Here is a 17440-nt window from a genome sequence, read left to right on the forward strand (position 1 = left end):
AAAAACAAAAAAACCCACATCGTCCTGTACCAGTTAAGAATGCTGGAATGAGAAAGTCACAAGGCGTGGCAAATGGATTAGCTTATCTAGAAAACAGGATTTGTACTGGAAAATGATAAGAACTGAAATGAGATAGAGATGGGTGGGTAAAGTGTTCTAAATGTTGGGCTGAGGAGTTTGAATTTAAAAAGGAAGCAAATTCAGAGACTTAAGAGAATTTTAGAGCGGGGCAATCCTTTAGTCCTATACCTTCCCTTCAGAGAAAACTGCCTTTACTGAAATTTCACACCATCAGTGGCATTGCCACTTGGGATTAGAACCCAAGATTCTCAGTGTACTTTTCATATACTCTGATACTCTGCAAAGCGATGTCCCACCATTGACCAGGAACAGGAGAGATGTGTGAGTACAATGATAATTTGGAATACTTTCTTAGGAAATTTCTACTTTACTTTTTTTTTCTTTTTTTTTTTTGGTACACGGGCCTCTCACTGTTGTGGCCTCTCCCATTGCGGAGCACAGGCTCCGGACGCGCAGGCTCAGCGGCCATGGCTCACGGGCCCAGCCACTCCACAGCATGTGGGACCTTCCCAGACCGGGGCACGAACCCGTGTCCCCTGCATCGGCAGGCGGACTCTCAACCACTGCGCCACCAGGGAAGCCCGGAAATTTCTACTTTAAATACTAAAAGGAAAGCAGTTTCTTCCTCTTCCCCTGCCTCTCACGCTACAGCCTCTGATCTCCTGAAAGCCAATTGTGCCCCATTCTTTTCCATGCCCAACCTCTCCCTTGGTGGGTGTGGGTCTGTGGCATCATTTCTGTCACCCAACAGGAGCAAGGTCAACAGCGGGCAGCTCAGGCTCCACTCCCTTCTGCCATCTGCTAGTATATTACCCAAGCTTGATCTCTGGGCAACTCCTTAGAGGCCACCCAAAGAGGGATGTTGCTCTTTGGGGCTCCAAACGTCAATGCAGCTGTGCTGCTGCCCCACTGCCACAATCTAGGATCTTCTCACTGTCAACACTTAGAAAATAATGGATGGAATTTATGGTTCCTGTTCTGTCACGAGCAGAAGGGGAGCAAGGCCCAGTGAGTGTGAGGCTTTTAAGGAGAGCTCCATTTGGCTCTGGATACTCAACTAACTCTCAGGGTACCTGCCAGCTGGAGGAGGAGAATAAAGTTAACAGAACAGTTAGCACAGTAACACAGTCTCAGCATTTCTTCCTCTCCCCACCCCCATCCCGAGGGTTAAGATTGTCCTCTACAAGGCGTGGCTTGGGAAGCTAGCTGGTCTCTGCCACAGAGGCACAAGGTCACTCCTCCGGTCCTTCTAAAGCTCATATTTATGGAGAGGGATGAAATGTGGTCGTCCCTTAAGCTATCCTTTTGTATCAGGGAAGCACATGTGTCCTCTGGAATGGAGACTGGCTGAAGAGAAGGAGTGGAGAATCTCATGTCCTCAATTCCCTATAACCAGACTTGGAACGATCCAAGGTACACGATTTCACTCCCCAGTTTCATTTTGTGCCCCAGGGACAGATAGCTACCTCTAGGGATATAAAGTCTCTCTGGGCAGTGTTAATCTTCTAGATTTTGTATGTATTAAAGGTCACAGCTGGAAAGCTTTAGAAACACTGGTAAGCTTCATGTTATTATAAATATCTTGGTTTGCCAAACAGACCTGAAAACTTATCAGCTGCCAGTGTCATCCAGCCTGGCTCTTCCTGTGGCCTCAGCCAACCTCGTTGTAGTGGACTGAATGCTGGTCTCAGACCAGCATTCTAAAGGTATGTCCAAGTCCTTACCCCAGTACCTGTGAATGTAACCTTACTTGGAAAAGGGTCTCTGAAGATGTTATTAAGGTAAGGAGCTCCAGATGAGATCACCCTGGATTAACCTGGGTGGACCCTGATCTAAAAAGTGACCTTGTAAGGAGAGGAGATTACAGACAGTAGGGAAGAAACACAGAGGATCTGTGAAGATGAAGGCAAAGATTGGAGTTATGCAGTCACAAACCAAGGAATACCAAAGATGACCTATAGCCACCAAAAGCTAAATAGGATACTCCCCTAAGGCCTTCAGAGGGGGCACTGCTCTGCCAACACCTTGATTCTGAACTTCTGGTTTCCAGAACGGTGAGAGAATAAAATTATGCTGGCTCAAATCACAAAATCTGTGGTAATTTGTTACAGCAAACCGTAGCAAACTAATACACTACACAGACCTGGAAGAGGTTGATGGGGACTGCTGACTGCCTCTCCCACCCAGGTCTCAGCTAACCTGCCCTAAAGAGAGGGAACCTAGATGTTATTGGAACCTTGCAGCCACACCCCTTCTCCCACCATTCTTGGTCTCTCCTCAAAACACAACCTCCTGCATTTAATCTCTCCCATAACTTATTCCTCAGAAGGTTGGTGCTACTTCTTGCTTCACCTACACTCCCATTTCTCCACTTCTTCTAAACAGGACTGACTACATAATTTGTGGGGACCAATGCAAAATGCACACGTGGGGTCACTTGTTTAAAAATTATTAAGCATTTCAAGGCAGGGACAGCAGAACATTAAGACAAGCGCAAGGCTTTCTTAGAAGTAGAGCCCTGTCCTACTGCACAGATTGTAGTGCCATGAAGCTGGCCCTACCTCCTAAAATCCATCCTTTCTGACCTTGTGGAATCCTTGTTCAATATTGAAAAAAATCCCTCCACTTTCATAACCTATTCACACAGTGTTTCCTCCATTGTCTTGCTTTAGGTAAAAATCAGCTTTCTTCTAAGAATAGTTTCCTCTGGATCTCCCTCCAATGTAGACTGCTCATTATCTCACACCCTAGGACCATGAGAGCCAGCGCTGGCATCCTTGTAGCTCCCCAGTATTGCTTTTGAACCTTGCACCCCCTCTTACACCAGCCCTTGATCCATTTAGGCTCTTGTTCCTTGCATATGTACCTTCTGTCCCAATTCTGTACAGTCATTCACTCAGTTCCTGATCATTCCACCACAGTCATGAAAGCCTTTGGTGTCTGACTCATTCCTTCTCCACCCCACGGCATCACCATTGGTGGCTTCAATGTCCATGTGGATAGCCTCTCCAATACATTCGTCTCCAATTGCTTGATCTTCATTCTAAGGAGAACAGCTAACCCCAGCCACAGCTCCTCCATAACCCTGCCATTATTCTGCTACTAAATCCTTCAAGAAAACTATCACCCCTCCTGACTACAACTTCTTATTTTTCCATCTCTCTTATTTGATTGAGATTTGTACTTCTTTGCCTGCTTTTTCCCTCCCCTTTTATGTCTTCACTTATTTTCCTATGTAGTATTAAGTGAACCCCACAGCTCTGTCCTTCAACCATTCGCTTAAAAATAGCATCCAAGCTTTCTCCTTGCCTCACCATCAAATCACTTGGCAAAATCCCCAAGTGGGATTAGTGAAACTTTCTGCATTTACAGTCAGATATTTTACACAAATTCACAGTTGTGTGGAACTACTGCTATCACCAATTCCTGACTCAAAAGATTTTTTTTTTTTTGGTACTTATAGTCAGGTTTTTGCTACCATTCCCAACAGAAGCTACTACAAACCTTCAGGCTCTTTGCCTGGTTCCTTCATCTTCCTTACTTTCGTAGTAGAAATAAGAAGCTATTAAAAATCTTCAATCTACTATAAATAGACAAAAGCAAACTAAAAGTAGTGCTTTCTTAAGCCATTATTTTGTCTTAACTGAAGAAAATGAGGTTCTATTTATTCATTTAAAAACTACTTATTAAGCAGCTATTTTGTGCAGGTACTATTCTAGCTACCAAAGATACAGCTTTCATGGAGCGTACATTCAAGTGGCTCAGATGATTTCAAATACGTAACTTTAAAGTGCATCAGTGAGGGCTAACAGTTTTATCAAACCTGCCCCCAAATACAGGTTTTACAAGACAAATTTTGTGAGTATAAGGAGTACAGTTTCAGAATTATAAAAATCCAATCATTGCACTGTAACTCATAAATCCAAACATTTTAGCATCTCTATCACAGGATCTCTGAAATAAATAGGCTTTAGAATAATTTGCCTTAAATAATAATAATATATTTTATTATACACTTGAAATTATGCTAAAGATATAAATAACTCTCAATCTCTTTAATTACTATTTGTACGACCATACAAATAACCATGTATTTATAAAACAAAGTGTACCAGTATTGGCATTTAGAAAAATCATAAGTTTTACTAACAAGGTATAATTTAAAGAATGTCAACCTTAAAGGCAGGAAGACTTGAACTCAGAAACTGACTTAAAGTCTTCCTAGCGATTTCACTTTATTCAAATTATTTAACCTTGCCGAGCCACTTTATTTATCTGAAAACAGAGGTGTTATTACCACATTGTGGAGTCAGGAACACTAAATAATTTAAAGAGCCTAAGGGTAGCACCACTGGCAGATACGTTAAATAAAACATTTTTCTATATCACATAGCCTATGAAAATATTGGAAGTAGTCAGTAGGGAAATGGCAGGTGTCATAGGCTTGGGTAAGAAGCCAGAGCACAGTATCTGTGAACATATTGGTGTTAGGCAGATTTTGGACACTAATAATGTCTTTCAGGAAACCAGAGGGGATCTCAGGACTTCAGTGAGGAGAAACCACCTTCTCAGGAAGCAGAGAAGAGCGCCTTAATTTTAAGAGCAGTATCATCATCTTTCTATTATGCTTTCTAAAAGACACAATGAAACCTTAATAGTAAGGACTTCATTTTTCTTAGTGAGAACCTTGAAGTGAAACTAGATAGACGTTGATTTCTGCTTTTCTCTGTCCAAAAGTTGTCTACGTCGCACATGGCTTCTCAGTCTGTTAAAATGATGCGTTAAAAAAAACACGAATACCCACATTCCGGGTGCAGATAGGAAAACCATGCACATTCTTACCTTCTCCAAGGAGCCACGAGTAAAGTGCAACCTTAGGACACTTGGAGCACGAACGCTCGCGAGCGCGCACAAATAGGTCAGAGGGTCTACAGAGGAAGCCTCTGGGAGCAGGGAGGGACGCGAAATTCCCTCAGTTCCATCAGGTAAATTCTTAGTAGAACCTTAACCCTCCCCCAGCGGAACTGAGAGTGGTAGGCGAGGAGGGCATGGGTTCTGTGATGATCTCTGATGATTAATTGTTAACGCGCACTCAGGAAAAAGAACGCTGCTCAGGGAGCCAAAAGACAAGAACCACCGTCGCGTCGGCCCCGAGAGCCCCTTGGCGGCAGTGGCTGCACAGAGAGCAAGACACGGGTGAGGGGAGGGAGGAGGGGCACTCCACCCTCGGGGGCGGGTCCCGGCAGCCGCTCTCTCCGCCCCCGGAGTCGCTGCCACTTCCTGGCTGCGCCCCAGCCCAGCAGCTCAGACGCGGTTGCACCTTCGTGGACGGTAGAGGCGGCAGCGAGCTAGAGCCCGCGTCGCAATTCGCGGCCACGTAGAGACCGGGCGAGCCCGGGCACCGGCACCCGGCCCAGGCTCGGCGAGCAGCTCTGCGCGCGGCTGGTACGTACGTGGTGAAGGGGAGTCGGGAGTGGTGGGGGTCTCTGGAGCGAAGATGGAGGGAAAGGACTTGGGCAGTCAGGGGAGACTGAGAGAGCGAAGATGTGGTTATAGTAACTTTCCTATTTTCTGGTCAGTCCGCACGAGCGTGGGGGGAATTCAAAGTGGACGCCTCTTTGGCCAGAGCGACCACATCATTTAACGTGCAGAGGTACTTGGAGAGTGGAAGGGGACGCTCAGGCCAACAGGCGTAACCAGGGAGGTCTGGTCACCTCTTTTTGCCCACTCTGCCCTGAAGCTGGACATTGGTGATCTCCTCTCATAAGTTGCCGAGCCTTCGCCTCTCGCACGGGCAATGCCACGTCGTTTCCCTTGGGCTGCGCGTTCCCAGCCCCAGGCAGCCGCTCGCGGCCGCCGGGTCAGCAGAGACCAGTGTTCTCGCCGGCTCTGCCCGCGTCGAACTGTGTGGCTTTAGCCCAGTCACCTCATCTCACCAGTCTCCATCCATTACTTGATAAAACATGGGAATGATTAGATCGGGTCAAATCAAGAGTTCTCTGCAACTACTGGGTTTTCACTGAGCCTAGGACACCGGCCGGCAGCCAGGGAGGGACGGGAGTGCAGTGTGGTCGCAGGGGCTCAGGAGATGGAGAGTGTGGGTTCTGACTGCTGATGCCGAAGCAACTCGTTGGGGAAGCTCCCGATAGCGCCTTCAGGGGGAGATGACCCCGATTTACCAGCTGTCCTGACTGGCAACCCCTGACGAGTGAGGCTGAGATGAACGGGCCAGTTTCATCTTCGTAGAGCTCATCCCAGGGAACACATCCGAACACGGTTCCTTTGGAAGAGCGCTTGGTACAAGTGGGGCACACGGGAAACACTAAGAAAACAAAAACCAAAAAAAAAACGGCAGGTGAAATTATTAGTCAGAGTCTGTGCTGGACTGTAAAATGGAGATTCGTTGCCAATGACCACTTAAACATTCAACTAGGAAAACTAAATACTAAAACACTCATATTAATGGTTTGGATACTGAAAAAGTATGGATTAGAACTACTGTGAGTATTGCATTTCTCTTGGTGTACATGTAGATTCAAAATCCATCTGTCCACTTTATCTCTTCACAAGATGCCTTTCTTCTTATTGACATTGCTACACATAAAAAAATTCCTTCTGAGATTTAATATTCAGAAAGCTCAGAATTTGGATTGTTAAAATGAGATCTGATGGCCATAAATCTCACAGGAAGTGCTGTAATGGTATAGGTTCTGGATCAAGGTTAGTTAGACCAGCAATTTGAAAACCTTGTTTTCCTGTTAGTATGTCACGTGCTGGTCAATAACCCTCTGCTGACACTATGTTAAGGGAGTTCATTTTCTAAAACAGTGTTTTGGAAGATCAAATGATTTAATTTTGAAGCAAAGTATATATTGGAAAAAAGTTTGCAAAAAGTTTTTAGTAATTGACTTTTTAGTTTTATCTTTACCACAACTTTCTTCAACCAAATATCAAAGACTAATGGAATACCTTATGCAGGATATTTAAAACTGTGTCAAATTTCATTCTTTGTTAAAGAATTTTCTCTCCTCTTTAGTGAATTTTAAACTAGAAGTTTAAATTTTTAGAAATTTACCCCTTGCAATGATTTTTAAAGAAATTTTGCCAAGTTGTAAAACCATCACCATAATTCAGTTTCAGAACATTTTCATCACCCCAATAAGATCCCTCATCCCCATTTATAATTAATCTCTGCTCAGCTTCAGGCAACCACTAATCTTCTTTCAGTATCTATAGATTTGCCTTCTCTGGACATTTTATATAAATGGAATCATAAAATATGTGATTTTTTGGGCTTCCCTGGTGGCGCAGTGGTTGAGAATCCGCCTGCCGATGCAGGGGACACGGGTTCGTGCACCGTTCCGGGAAGATCCCACATGCCTCGGAGCGGCTGGGCCCGTGAGCCATGGCCACTGGGCCTGCGCGTCCGGAGCCTGTGCTCCGCAACGGGAGAGGCCACAACAGTGAGAGGCCCGAGTAAGGCCAAAAAAAAAAAAAAAGTGATCTTTTGTTTATGTTTTTTTTCACTTAACATACTGTTTTTGAGATTCATCTATATTGTAGCGAGTATCCGTATTTCATTCCTCTTTATTGTTGAAGTTTTCCATTGTATGGATATACCACATTTTTTCTATCCATTCGCCAGTGGATGGACATTTGGGTTGTTTTCAGCTTGAGGCTATTGTGAATCATGATGCTAAGAACATTCACAGGAAGTCTTTGTGAGTACATGTTTTCATTTCTCTTGGATAGATATTTAGCAGTGCAATTGCTGGGTTGTATGATAAACGTATGTCTAACTTTTTAAGAGCATTATAGAGTGAATTTTATGTAGAAGTTATGTATTTACAAAATGTAGAAAATTATGGAGAAATAAATGTTCCTTACTAGTTCATATTTGATATATACATAGAGAGAAGGACAGGAAACACTTGGACAGGAAACACTTTGCTTCCTTTCAAATTTAGAGCTCAGATATAGCAAACAAATTTGCAAAAAAGTGTAACATTTCTCAGAAATAAAATATTTCTAAAGACAGGTTTTTTTGGAGCAGTTTTAGATTCACAGCAAAATTGAAAGGAGGGTACAGATTTCCCAAATACCCCCTACCCCTACACACGCATAGCCTCCCTCACTCACCAGACTGGTATGTTTGCTACAATAGATGAACCTACATTGACAAATCATAATCACCCAAAGTCCGTAGTTTATCTTAGGGTTCACTCTTGTTGTTGTACATTATATGGCTTTGGACAAACACATAATGACATGTAGTCATCTATCATAGGGAGTATTTTCACTAAAAATCCTGTTCTCTGCCTATTCATCCCTTCCCCCAGTATCTTTTTCTTTTTTTTGTAATGCTAAATGAGAGTAAATCAGGCTTAATTAAGACTAAATTTCCTGCAGTCTCCATTGAGAATGGGAAATAAAGCAATTTGAAAATCGTATTTTAGGATGTTGATGAGACTCAGACCTGAATGGCTTGATAGTAAATTCAGTGGTTTTCCATTCCTTCAACACAAGACTTTAATTGAGTTAGAAAAAAAAATTCCTTTCTGAATATCAGAAAAACCCTATAAATCCTATGATAAAATAAGCATCTGTAATTATGATGCCACAGAATTCTTCTAAGTACTAATTAAACATATTTTATTAGATATAGAGATCTAAGGCCCAAGTTTAAGTGATTGACATGTGCAAAAATCATGTATTAGGGATAAATCCAGGGCTCCTATTTTACTGTTTTAAAACTTCTGTGGTTAGTACATGCTCTGTGAATCCTGTTGGTCTCAGTAATTTTTATATTAATAGGCTCAATGTACTTTTTATAAGTCATTATCAGTTAGTGACATTACATAAAGAGAATACTTGAACATACCCAGAAAACCAAGTGGTTATTATTATTTTTCTTTTTATTGGAAGTACAGTTGACTTTGAGAAATCAGATAGGTAGTCTACTTTATACTCAAGTGGGATATATTTTTCATTCATGCTCTCAAAGGCAAATAGCAGTTTTATGCATCTGTCCAGGTATAAAGCATGCTACGGACTTTATAAATCAGAGTAGATTTGTGTTCTCCAGTAACTCCCATTCTTAAAAAGTGATGGTGTCCAAGAGTTGGGTGCTTGGTTGGAAAAGAAGTTCAGAGCTGTCTATATAAGAATAAAGCAATTCACATTTGTACATGTTCCTGAATAGGAGGAAGTAATCTCACGTAGGATCCTGGATCAGTTAGAATAGGATTTCTCAGACTGGAAAGTGGGCCAAGGGAATAGAAGTACTTTAAGACTGTGCAGTCTGGAGCCAACACAGCCTGAACATTTGTTTGGGAGAGCAACAGCAGAAACGTTTATAGACAATATAAATGGAGCTAAATGCCTTCCTCTATCTCCTGGATTCCACCTCCTTAGAGCCCCTATTTCCTGCTAAGCCCTAAAATCTACTGTGCTGATGAAAAAGAATCCCTTTTGGGAGTGTGGAAATTAGCATGGTTAACTGTAAGTTTTCACTTTTTCGGTGAAGGAGAGGAAGAAACTGAGGTTCAGCATGATAGTTTCAGGAATAAATTCGTGGAAGACAGGAAAGAGTTAAGCTGTCTTCCCAAACATGCTTATATCAAATGACCATGAAGTGATTTATTTCTACACTAATCTTTATGGATTGGGTTAATATGTCTCAGAAGAAAACGCTATTCTTAAAATCAGTGTGTGTGTGTGTGTGTGTGTGTGTGTGTGTGTGTGTGTGTGTAAACAAGGATGGCTTATAACTCATGCAATTACATTCGTTTATTTTTATTTATTTAAAAAATGAGAATATCTACTTCTGTCATGGGGCTTCTGGAGCCAGGTATAATATTAAATCTCAAAACACTGAAATAAGCCCCTCTTGTCTGTCTTTCCCAAATCTAATAAAATCTATAAAAAGCTAGATTATAGATATAATGGATTTTGTTGCATTCTGAAGGTTTGTAAAGAATCTATCAAGTCAGGAGAAGACACTACAAAGGACAGTGCTTGCACACAAACCACTCTGCCTCTCAGTTTCTGTATCCCTGAAGAAGGATGTCTATCATAATTATGCTCATTGCAGTAAAGAAGCAGAACTTTTCATAGTAGTAAAAAGTTAGAAAAACAAACAACAAAAAAGCAACTGTACATCTTTCTAACATGCCATGAAGCTGTATGTATATATCTATATATACTCTTGTAGCTTGGAGAAGATTGGGTTTGAGGAGTATTGGACAGACTGTTGTAGCCCAAGCAAGAGGTGCTAGAGAGTGATTCAGGGATTAGGGATAAAGAATTTAGGGATGAACAGGAGTATCAGAGTCTAGAAATATTAGGAGTCGAAAGTGATCAGGCTTGATGTTAACTGGGATATGAATTTAAAGGGAGGTGGGAATAAAGGGTGGTTCTCAGCTTCTTGGCTTGAGGTTGAGGACTAGTACTATATACAAAGATGGCAGTAGAAGAATGAAGGCAGATTTGGTGGGTTTACTGGGTCGGATAATGTCTCCCTAAAATTCATGTACTTCCTGGAACCTCAGAATGAGACCTTATTTAGAAATAGGGTCATTGCCATTGTAATTGGTTAATATGAGGTCATACTGTAGTAGGGTGGGCCTTTAACCCAGTATGACTGGTGTCCTTACAAGAAGAAGAGAAGAGACACAGAGACAGAGACTCATAGAGGGAAGGCAAGCCTGTGACAGTGGAAGTAGAGATTGAAGTTACGCAGATGTAAGGGATTCCAAGACTTGCCAGCCACCACCAGAACCTAGGAGAGAGGCATGGAACAGATTCTCCTGAGTTCCCAAGAGGAAACCAACCTTGCTGATACCTGGATTTTGGATTGCTAGCCACGTGAAATGTGCCCATCTTCAGTATCAGTTGTAAAGATGGTTACAAAATAAGCACTACGATAACTTGGGCAGTGCATCCATGGTCCCTCTGTCACCAACCCAGCTATAGATATAAATGAGGTCATTTCAGGTTTTCCATTCATTTTGCACCATATGCGTTTGACAGTATGGGTATGGGACCAGTCTGCAACATGGGGGGCATAATTTGTATTTGTTTGCCTCAGGGAGGAGTGGGAGAACGTTTTCAGGGGAAGTGGGGAATACTTTCTTCACAGGGTACATCTGTGTCAGCTCCCTGAGATGTTTGTGGGTTTTTGCCAAAGGTTATTAAGCTTCAAGTAAAACCCGGTATAGGTTATTCCAACTCTGAGAAGTCCATGTATGGGTTCTAGGTTTGAATGCTTTGAAAGGAAATATACACTTTTTGGGTGTAACTGTAAAATGGGAGGAAACAAAGCATTTTTTTTTACTCATAGATGCTTTTTTTTACCAACTCTTTTAAAAAGTATCTTAATTTACCTAATTTGTTGAAAACTTTTCATATTACCTGTCAATAATTATTATTGGTCCTAATAGCGAATTGGTTCAGTTCTTCACTTTGTGGGTTTTGTCTCAATGTAATCCACTTAAAATATGGATTAATGAAATATGATTCTGACTAAGGACAGCAGTTTCAGTTATATCTAAGGACATCTCAAATTATCTTATAAAAGGATTGTTAAAAGTTTATTAGTTAGCTTCTTTCTTTCAGATATTTTTTATCATAAAACCGTCACACTATTAAGAACACTGAGGGCACGAACCCGTGTCCCCTGCATCGGCAGGCGGATTCTCAACCACTGCGCCACCAGGGAAGCCCAACACTGAAAGATTTTAAAATTCCAATTCTAATATTCAAACATAATTGCTTCGCCAAAAAAAAGAGGCCCCTGAAGCTTCCAGAGGCTTTAGGGCTTCCCTGGTGGCACAGTGATTGAGAGTCCGCCTGCCGATGCAGGGGACACGGGTTTGTGCCCTGGTCCGGGAAGATCCCACATGCCGCGGAGCGGCTGGGCCCGTGAGCTATGGCCGCTGAGCCTGCGCGTCCGGAGCCTGTGCTCCACACAACGGGAGAGGCCACAACAGTGAGAGGGCTGCGTACCGCAAAAAAAAAAAAAAAAAAAAAAAAAAAAAAAAAAATTGCTTCAGTATTGAGTATCTTCCAGTCTTTGTCCATTTGTAAGAATGTTTTTATATTAATGTAATAATGGTATACAGTTTGTAAATTATTTTTTCCTTCTTAAAATTGTTACCAGAATACAAATGAATAAGAAGAGCAAATTTTTTAAAATAACATTTTTCTTATTATTCAAAGTGACCCAGGAAATAGTTTTTGGCTAGATAAAATTTCAGCTCTTAAGAGTATGAAACAGAATTTTCCAGTTAGGCCACATTTTAATTTTGCTGCACCCTGTGGTAATCATCAGTTTAACACAGAGATAAGAAAAGAAAAACATAACTCATTAAAATGCATTGCTTTAAATATTGGCAATGTTCACATGTAGAATTCAGTTTTTCCAAGGACAATATATGCTTGCTATTATAAATTATTCACCAAGAATCACAGATGTGAAAATATAATCAGGTGATTTTTTTCTTTCAGTCTCATCCTTTTGTCAACTCTCTATTATTACATTATAATGGGTTATTCCACATGTAATTTTCTGGGCAGGTAATGTTTGCCACTTAAAATACCACTAAGTTTTAAACTTTAAAATTTTGAAACTGTTTCTGAGACCATACACATTGCAATGAAAATCAGAAATATTCAGAATTGTATTAAGAGGAAAATAATGTCCACCTAAATTCCACCATTAGTTATAAAATTCTTTGCATATATGTAGATTTTTAAAAGAAAAGTAATATATCATATTCCCTTAATATTTCATCTTACTATATCTTGTCAAGGTGCTAAATCATATTTTTAATGGCTACATAGTGTTCTATTAAAATTTTAACTAACCCCTATTGGTAAATATGCAGAATGTTCCCAAATTTGGTTTTATAAACAATACCATAGTAGATAACTCTGTTTGTGATCTTTATACACTGTACATGGCTGTTTTATTAATCTCTTTGAATAAACTTCTAGACATGGACTTGCTAGGTCAGTGGATATTCACTTGTAACCATTTTTGACACATTTTGCAAAATTTCTTTCCAGGAAGCCTGCAGCAATTTATACTCAAAATTTTTACCAACATACTAATACTGTTTAAAAATTTAAAATTTAGAAATCAGTAGGAAAAGATACCTCATATTTGTATTTCTTTGATTGCTAATGAGGCCGAATATTTTTAGTTAGTCAGTATGTTTATTGGATATTTTGGATTTATTTTTACGAATTGCTTTTTAGTATTCTTTGCCTGTTTTAATCCTTTTTTGTTTGTTTCAAGAGCTTTTTATTCATTAGGATATTAACTCTTTGCTGTCTGTTATGTTGCAGTTTTTTAATCAGTTTCATTTGTTTGCCATTAACTGTGTTAGGGAGCATTGCCTTGTAAAATCCTTAAATTTTGTTGATGTGAAAGCTGACAATTTCTTCTTGCATAGTTTCTGAGGACTTTCCCCTTTAAACATATTCATCTACGTTTTTAATAGTACTGTTGATGTCTTTTTAAATTTAAAGTTTTAATCCTTTAGAAGTTATTTTAGTCGGGGATGAAGTAGATAATCTAATTTTATTATTAACATTTTTTTAATCACTAGTCTTGTCTCAAATTCGTTTGTTCTGTCACTGATTCCTTCCCCAGTGATTTGAAATAGCACCCCATGCCCCTGCACCTCCTTGGAGCCCACCTCGTTATAACTGGCCCTATCATCCTGAAGTCCCACAGAATTCCCTCTCACATGCCTTCCTGGCCACCATTCCTACACATGACTGCAGGCTCTTCGATTGCCTCCCTAAACTGCTTTGATCCATGTTTGTCACTCACCACCTGGTCCCAGGAGGAAAAGGAATTCCACATCCCACGTCATAGCTGCTAGCTCTTCCTAAATTCTCACATTACCATTTTTGGAACATGTAATTGTGTTAGCCTTGCAAAACAGTTAATTTTCTAATGCTTCAAATCTCTGTTTTTATTGTTTGTCTGCTCATTTCTCTTCTCTGCCTTGAAACTTTATTATGCTTTGTGCTGCCTCTCCCTGACCTAGTCTCTGCTTTTTATTCTTCCTTCAAAACCATTCTGTCACGCCCCCTGGATCACCTGCTCAGTCCCAGTCAACTCCTCTTAACCTCCACTTTTTTCTCTAGCCCTGAATCTTGACTCTCCCAGGGGTATCCCACTTCCCTGTGAGCCCTTCCTGTTGGAGACTGCTGATTACTCCATCGTCCATGAATCTCAGGGTAGGGAGGTGGGTCACATGCCCTCCATACACCCTCCCACCTGTAGACCATTGTTCCTCTACACTCTTATACTCATTCCTGTTTCTTTGAACCATCTGGCTATGCTATCAACTGCCATTTCTCATTCCTGTGATCTACTCACCACCTGAACAAACCCCTCCCTCACTGAACACTCCAGCAACTGGTGTACAGTCATCTTCTCCCACCTGTCTCCTGTCCTCAGTCTGGGTGACTTCCTGTCTACACCCAACACCATAGCCTCTAAGTTTGTGACCTCTACAATTTCAAGCAGTAGTCTTCTCTTTTACTTCTTTTCACCCAGCCCCTTCTGTAGTCACAACCTGGACTTATCATATGAAATTGTTCCTTCTTAAAATCTCAAATTCAGAAACTCTCTGGGCATAGCATCCTATATTCTTTTTTTTTACACCAATCCAAAGATTCACACCTACACTTGTCCTTTGGTTTCATTGGGATGGCCGATTCTTCGGTCCATCTATTTTTTACTCTCCATGCTCTGATTGCTTGGAGTAAGATGTTTCTCAGTGGATTGCACATTTCCAATTAGTACAAGTCAATGGAGAACCTAAGAATTCTGTGTGCTTACCACACTCTCCCCTACAAGTACAGCAACCTCAGAGCCTCACCACCACCTGCCTTGAGTCCTCTGAGACCTAATGACCCCTTATCTTCTTGTTTATGTAAATCACTGCAAGAATCTCTGTACTCCCAAATAGCATGGCAACTATCCTGGTTTTTCTGGGACTGAGAGGTTTCCCAGGATGCCATGTGGAGTAAGTCCTTGACTAAAAGACTCCACATTTTTGAAATTCCTTATTTTCTTTTTTTACATGTTACCAGTCTTCATCATCACTTTCAAACCGTAAGCTGCTACTTCATCTGATGTATGTAATAGCTCTTACTGTTCACTCTCTATATGACCTTTTGAATCTGTTGTGGGTTGAGAAAGTCAGATATCTGAGTGCATTAGTTAGGAATGTTACAGTTGCTCACGGTAGCATATCCACTTCAAATTGGCTTAAGGAGAATGGGAGAATTTATCAGATTTATGTAACCCAGCTTTCAGTCACAGCTTGATCTAGAGCTCAAATTATCTTGTAAGGACCCTATTCCCTTCTACTTCTTGGCTCTACTCTCTTTCAACTTGGCTTCATTCTCAGGCTCTGCTTGGTGACAAAATTGCTATCAACAGCTCCAGGCCTAACTCCTCAAGTTTCAATTCAAAGAGAAAAAAGTGTCTTCACTTAGTAGCTTTCGCACCAGTCCTAAGGTGGACTAACTTGCATCATGAACCCAGTCTTTAAGCATTTGCTGGGTTGGAAAAACGTAATAATAAGCCTGTTGAGGCAGGTTTGTGTCACGTATCACTTCTGAGCCAGTCACTGTGGCTCAGGGCACTTGGAGCTTGGATATGTCAGGTCTGAGTCTCAACTTCATTCTCGGAAACAACGAATCACATGCAGTGACTATAGGAGGAAAGGCTCCTCACGGGGAAATGGACGTTGGGCAGGCAGAATTTTTACTGTCCTCTAAATTGGTGACAAGAGGTTAAAAACAAACCAGAGGCATAAACAGGCTCTGATTAAATCTGTAGGACTGGCTCATAAGTGAAGACTGTGAACATTATTAGTGTATAGGTTTTACGACATAGGTTTTATGACATTTATTTTGACTGAACAACAATATTTGTTAATATCCTGATTCTTGACTGTTGTCTTTGTAGTTAAGTTGCAAAATAAGTAAGATTTGTATAAATAAATTTTGTGTGTTATAATCCTCTTTAATCATCATTAATGAATTTTATTTTAAATTCTACCTGTACAAATAATAATTTGAAGATTATTAATATATAAGAAAGAAGAGAATATTTCTCTCTTACGTAAATATTTTTGCAGCTAATATTTATAAAAACGTATTGACACATGATTTGGATGATAATAGTAGAGAAAAATAACTAAGCTAGAAATTAGAAAGCTTTGTTGTAAGGCCGACTCAGCTTTTAATTAGTCATGTGACCCCGAAGAAGTCTCTTAATCTCTTGAGATTTCAGTTTTTGTCAACATGATTACACCAATATGAATGATGCGATTTCAGTTCTTCATCATGAGATCAATACAGTGAAAAAAGTACCTGTATTATTCTAAATAGAGCCTATAATTCCATATTTTAGTGCTATATGTACCCATTGATATTCAGGTTCTTTTCTATGGTTGGTTATAGATATTCTTTATTTTTTAATGAATTTTGGAACTCAGTACATGCATCTCTGAGATGAACAGTTAACTAAATTCAAATAAACATCTATTAAAAAGCATCCTCCTGGATTCAGCTACTGTGTTTAGTGATATATTATTGCAAAATGGAATGAGATTCCATCTTCTTTTAAGAAGTTTAGGATTCTATCTGTTTGGGGGAGGTAAGGGAAAATAATATACACACCTTTCCTGCGAGGCAGACTGTAATAGGTACTATGAAAGAACTAAAACAAAGCTGTGGGGTTTCAAAGAAGAAGAAGGTAAACTTTGAAATTAATCAGAAAGACTTTAAAGGCAATGTAGTAATTGGGATGGTCCTTGGAGGACTGATAGAATTTCAATGAGTGGGTGAAACATTCCTGATTGCGGGAACAGCATGAATAAAGGTACAAATACAGAAAAGAGTGAGACAGAGCTGTGTAGAATTTTAGGGGCTGGGAGTAGTAAGGGTGGAAAGATACATTGAGGCTGTAGTGAAGAATCTTAAATGCTGGGATGTTAACTTTGGACTTAAATTTGTAGCTAATTTTTATCCTTGAAAGTAGTAGCGAGTCATATAATCTATGACTCTCTATGAATAAAAATTTATTTTAACAGGTTGTTTATATGTAGGTAAATACAAGAGTTATATACTTTTTTTTTTTTGTGGTACGCGGGCCTCTCACTGTCGCGGCTTCTCCCATTGCAGAGCACAGGCTCCGGACGCACAGGCTCAGCGGCCACAGCTCACGGGCCCAGCCGCTCCGCGGCACGTGGGATCCTCCCGGACCGGGGCACGAACCCGTATCCCCTGCATCGGCAGGCGGACTCTCAACCACTGCGCCACCAGG

General features: G+C 40.7%; 1 protein-coding gene across 2 annotated transcripts in view; it reads left to right on the forward strand.

The window, feature by feature from the left end:
• The first annotated feature begins 5387 nt into the window (after positions 1-5387).
• The window catches only part of PKIB (cAMP-dependent protein kinase inhibitor beta), a 119374-nt gene continuing 107321 nt past the window's right edge, over positions 5388-17440 (forward strand). The window contains exon 1 of one of the 2 annotated variants that reach the window (XM_067010694.1): positions 5388-5526. The gene's annotated coding sequence lies outside the window, so the exon portion shown is untranslated. The remainder of the gene's footprint in view (positions 5527-17440) is intronic. The other variant, XM_067010695.1, reaches the window with a different exon arrangement.

This window comes from Kogia breviceps, chromosome 13 (assembly GCF_026419965.1).
Source record: "Kogia breviceps isolate mKogBre1 chromosome 13, mKogBre1 haplotype 1, whole genome shotgun sequence".
NCBI classification, from domain to species: Eukaryota; Metazoa; Chordata; class Mammalia; order Artiodactyla; family Physeteridae; genus Kogia; species Kogia breviceps.